The sequence below is a fragment of the Schistocerca americana genome, unplaced genomic scaffold (genome assembly GCF_021461395.2).
Source record: "Schistocerca americana isolate TAMUIC-IGC-003095 unplaced genomic scaffold, iqSchAmer2.1 HiC_scaffold_817, whole genome shotgun sequence".
NCBI classification, from domain to species: domain Eukaryota; kingdom Metazoa; phylum Arthropoda; class Insecta; order Orthoptera; family Acrididae; genus Schistocerca; species Schistocerca americana.
In genome coordinates, this window is record NW_025726585.1 from 52,501 (window position 1) to 58,284 (window position 5,784).

Sequence of the window (5,784 nt, forward strand, 5' to 3'; positions counted from 1 at the left end):
ATCTATGCGAATCTGACAACACTACGTCCGCCATGTCGAGCGCACCACAAAACACAGCGCCATCTGTAGGTCTCCCGCGGCATGACGTCCTGCAACGACGATACCGCCATCTATGAGACGCCAAGCCGACCAAGACATCGATGGGCCCACAGTGCCCATCTTTCGACCCCACCCACAAAGCCTGCGTCCTCTGTCGACCACAGCACCCCAACGCCAGCGCCTCTGCCGCACGAAATCGTGGACCGGCAATCACTCCACCTGCGCCCCACTCCAACCGCCCAACTCGCAACTCCAGCGGATGAACGGCGGACTTTTCCCGCAGTCGCAATGTGCAATCCACCCCTATAACATGCGTTTCATGAAGAGTTATCTCCAATATGCGACATTCCCGCTGTCCCTATACATGAGCTGCGGGCTGTACCAGTTACGAGCTAGAGACGCGACCGCGTTGCTCTCTGTACGAATGCCGATGCTGAGCGGTCAGCTAGGAGGCGCTCCATCCCATGTCGGTACCGGTGAGCGTTGCACTCGCAGTCGCAAGAACGTACGGCAAGTATATTACCTGGAAGAGTCAATGACAGTCCACGCCCCCCTGCGTGGGAAGAGTCTTTCTAGGCCATGACCCACCGGAAGGGCGCAGCGTCCCCCCACCCCAGACATGTGACGTCACACCATCGGTATTGACGACTAGACTGATTCCTTATAATCATTTGCCATACACCGGTGGAAGCTGCCGAGACGAGTAACTACATAGCGGGCTCGCCGTGTCACTAATGTACAGAGATACAACAGTTTCGACTGGAACCGGATTAAACGTATACACGGCGCTGATTAGTAATAGATAGAGCCATCAGAATACAGATAATGTATACAACTGTCCGTATACATGCTGAAAGACTCTGCTCACAATCACAACCACACGTCAGCCACACACCCTTATCACGCACTACTCTCTGCCTGTAACACGCACACAGACAATATGTAAGCACCAGCATGGAACAACACCCAGTGCATCCTCTCCGCCACATTAGACAATCCACACTGTCATAACCAGACTGGGAGGTCCACTCAGAAAACAGAATATCCCACCCACCCGACAACCACCATTGCTCAGCCAAGCCACCAACACCCACACATGTCCTACACAGGGGTGCACCCAACATCACAATACTGCCTCCTCTCACAGCACACAAACAATGGCAGGAATGAAAGACACAGGTCTGCCACAAGCATGGAATGAGAGCGCCGCCTGTCATGAGCCAAAGGGGCATCCTGACGTGGCAAATCAGATGATGCCGCAGGCTTCCACTTACTATAATCACAATCAACAAACCGGCCGCCCCGCCCCGCCCCCCATTAAACCTTTCCTTACAACAATGTGTACCTTAACCTAACCTATATCGTACCGTAACCTAACCTATATCGTACCGTAACCTAACCTATGTCGTACCGTAACCTAACCTATGTCGTACCGTAACCTAACCTATGTCGTACCGTAACCTAACCTATGTCGTACCGTAACCTAACCTATGTCGTACCGTAACCTAACCTATGTCGTACCGTAACCTAACCTATGTCGTACCGTAACCTAACCTATGTCGTACCGTAACCTAACCTATGTCGTACCGTAACCTAACCTATGTCGTACCGTAACCTAACCTATGTCGTACCGTAACCTAACCTATGTCGTACCGTAACCTAACCTATGTCGTACCGTAACCTAACCTATGTCGTACCGTACCTAACCTATGTCGTACCGTAACCTAACCTATGTCGTACCTTAACCTAACCTATGTCGTACCTTAACCTACCCTATGTCGTACCTTAACCTAACCTATGTCGTACCTTAACCTAACCTATGTCGTACCTTAACCTAACCTATGTCGTACCTTAACCTAACCTATGTCGTACCTTAACCTAACCTATGTCGTACCTTAACCTAACCTATGTCGTACCTTAACCTAACCTATGTCGTACCTTAACCTAACCTATGTCGTACCTTAACCTAACCTATGTCGTACCTTAACCTAACCTATGTCGTACCTTAACCTAACCTATGTCGTACCTTAACCTAACCTATGTCGTACCTTAACCTAACCTATGTCGTACCTTAACCTAACCTATGTCGTACCTTAACCTAACCTATGTCGTACCTTAACCTAACCTATGTCGTACCTTAACCTAACCTATGTCGTACCTTACCTAACCTATGTCGTACTTAACCTAACCTATGTCGTACCTTAACCTAACCTATGTCGTACCTTAACCTAACCTATGTCGTACCTTAACCTAACCTATGTCGTACCTTAACCTAACCTATGTCGTACCTTAACCTAACCTATGTCGTACCTTAACCTAACCTATGTCGTACCTTAACCTAACCTATGTCGTACCTTAACCTAACCTATGTCGTACCTTAACCTAACCTATGTCGTACCTTAACCTAACCTATGTCGTACCTTAACCTAACCTATGTCGTACCTTAACCTAACCTATGTCGTACCTTAACCTAACCTATGTCGTACCTTAACCTAACCTATGTCGTACCTTAACCTAACCTATGTCGTACCTTAACCTAACCTATGTCGTACCTTAACCTAACCTATGTCGTACCTTAACCTAACCTATGTCGTACCTTAACCTAACCTATGTCGTACCTTAACCTAACCTGTATTGCGCCTTAACCTAACCTGTATTGCGCCTTAACCTAACCTGTATTGCGCCTTAACGTAACCTGTATTGCGCCTTAACGTAACCTGTATTGCGCCTTAACGTAACCTGTATTGCGCCTTAACGTAACCTGTATTGCGCCTTAACGTAACCTGTATTGCGCCTTAACGTAACCTGTATTGCGCCTTAACGTAACCTGTATTGCGCCTTAACGTAACCTGTATTGCGCCTTAACGTAACCTGTATTGCGCCTTAACGTAACCTGTATTGCGCCTCTAACGTAACCTGTATTGCGCCTTAACGTAACCTGTATTGCGCCTTAACGTAACCTGTATTGCGCCTTAACGTAACCTGTATTGCGCCTTAACGAACCTGTATTGCGCCTTACGTAACCTGTATTGCGCCTTAACGTAACCTGTATTGCGCCTTAACGTAACCTGTATTGCGCCTTAACGTAACCTGTATTGCGCCTTAACGTAACCTGTATTGCGCCTTAACGTAACCTGTATTGCGCCTTAACGTAACCTGTATTGCGCCTTAACGTAACCTGTATTGCGCCTTAACGTAACCTGTATTGCGCCTTAACGTAACCTGTATTGCGCCTTAACGTAACCTGCATTGCGCCTTAACGTAACCTGCATTGCGCCTTAACGTAACCTGTATTGCGCCTTAACGTAACCTGCATTGCGCCTTAACGTAACCTGCATTGCGCCTTAACGTAACCTGTATTGCGCCTTAACGTAACCTGTATTGCGCCTTAACGTAACCTGTATTGCGCCTTAACGTAACCTGTATGCGCCTTAACGTAACCTGTATTGCGCCTTAACGTAACCTGTATTGCGCCTTAACGTAACCTGTATTGCGCCTTAACGTAACCTGTATTGCGCCTTAACGGTAACCGATATTGCGCCTTAACGTAACCTATATTGCGCCGTAACGTAACCTATATTGCGCCGTAACGTAACCCACATTGCCCCTTACGTAACCTATATTGCGCCGTAACGTAACCTATATTGCGCCGTAACGTAACCCACATTGCCCCTTAACGTAACCCACATTGCCCTTAACGTAACCCACATTGCCCCTTAACGTAACCCAACACACGTTGGGCCTTAACCCAACACACGTTGGGCCTTAACCCAACACACGTTGGGCCGTAACCCAACACACGTTGGGCCTTAACCCAACACACGTTGGGCCTTAACCCAACACACGTTGGGCCTTAACCCAACACACGTTGGGCCTTAACCTGCTCTGTAATTGTCATACGACGCGTTAAATTAGTGTAGTGTTGCCTAACTGCAACCCCCGCAATATAGTTTGCTACTCGCACTGCCCGGTCCCCAGTGTATCGCTTCATGTAAACACCTTGCAGCTATACACTGTAATGTGGATGGCAGCAGGACGTACATGCTCAATGCCCTTTGCAGTTGTTCATTGGCATTTGCAGTTGTTCATTGGCATTCGCATGGCGAAGCACTTAGCCTACGCTGTGGTACGGCCTGTGTCAACTGTCCGCTGATGTTGTACGTCCAAATCACACACTGTACTGCACATTGGTCCTCATGTACTGAATGATACATCGTGGTACATGTGACCGTACAACGACTGCGCCAACAACGGCGAACCATGCGGTCCAAATGTTGTGCACTCAGCTACGTGTCGTCTCCCTATAAGAGCTGGATTGCAGTGTGGTATGCCCTGGATGGCGATCAGCATGAGCCGTCTGTTGATGTAGTGGCGCGTGTTGTCAGACGTAGTCGTCTCTTCTCACACACCGTGATAGCACGGTGCACTGCGTTCCACATCTGCGACATGCGACAGAGGCCGGTTGACAGTCGTTCGCGCAATGGACATCGCATACGTACGGGGGCCACCTTCCACGTGTTCGCTAAGCGTGGACATGTTGTTGCGTGTATGTGGGCAGACAGTGTGTCGTGACACCTGACACAGGCATGCAACAATCGTTGAATTTGCAAATGGCGATGGACGCCTACGTTTGCTGGTGACGTTACGCAAATGAACAACTGGTAAACCGTTGTGGTGCGGTTGTTCTCGCTAGGGGTGAATCAGTGATGGCGACGATCGGTTGAGCTACCAACCGGTTGTTGCAGCGATACCCACCATGCCCACGAACGTGAATGGCATGTGGGTGTGAAGCGATACGCGGCGGTGGCTGGGTGGGACCGTCCCCGGCCGGTGAGGGGGGGCCTCCCGGCGTGTTGGCCGTGCGGTGCGTGGGCGCACGCGCTACAGCCGGCTGGTGGGGGCGGCCAGTGGCAGGCGCGCCGGCCGACGGAGGCGGCAGGCGGCGCAGCTGCGCGCCGGCGCACCCTGCACGCGGCGCCGTGCGGCCAAAGTAGGTCCTCGCGGGCCCGGTGCGAAGCGCGGTGGACATCTGCAGTGTGCTGGTCCGATTGAGGACTGTGTGCGCTGAGGATGCGCCGCCGCCCGGCGCTCGGCGCCGCGACGCCGTCTGCTGCTCGGTCGCCTCTGCGGTTCTCGCAGGTGGTTTGTATCGCAGCTGTGCGGACGTGTTGGCGCGTGCGCTGTGCTGGGAGAGTTCGCTTCGGCACCCAAGTGGGGCTTTTGTCCTTCTGTGGCGCTGGCGTTGGAGCTGCCGGTCACCGTAGGTGGCGCGTGTTGTCTCCCGCCGGCAATGCCACGACAGCACGCTCCCGGGCCTCTGTCGGCAGCGGCAAGCTCAGTTGGGAGCACGGGTGGTCGCACCTAAAGCGTCTACTCGCCAAACTCCGGGCGATTGCGCCTCTCTCGAACCCGACCAAGTACTTAGGACGGCGCTGCGCGCCGCCGGGACCTGAGAGGGTTTCGAGGTGTACTGGTGCAGGGGAGCTCAGCCTCCTCCTGTTTGCAGAATAATTGAGCGGACGCTTGCGTGTTCGCGCGGGCCCCCGGGACACACTCCCGGGCGGCCGGCTGCTCAGCTCTAGTTGACGCAGCTCCCTGGTTGATCCTGCCAGTAGTCATATGCTTGTCTCAAAGATTAAGCCATGCATGTCTCAGTACAAGCCGCATTAAGGTGAAACCGCGAATGGCTCATTAAATCAGTTATGGTTCCTTAGATCGTACCCACGTTACTTGGATAACTGTGGT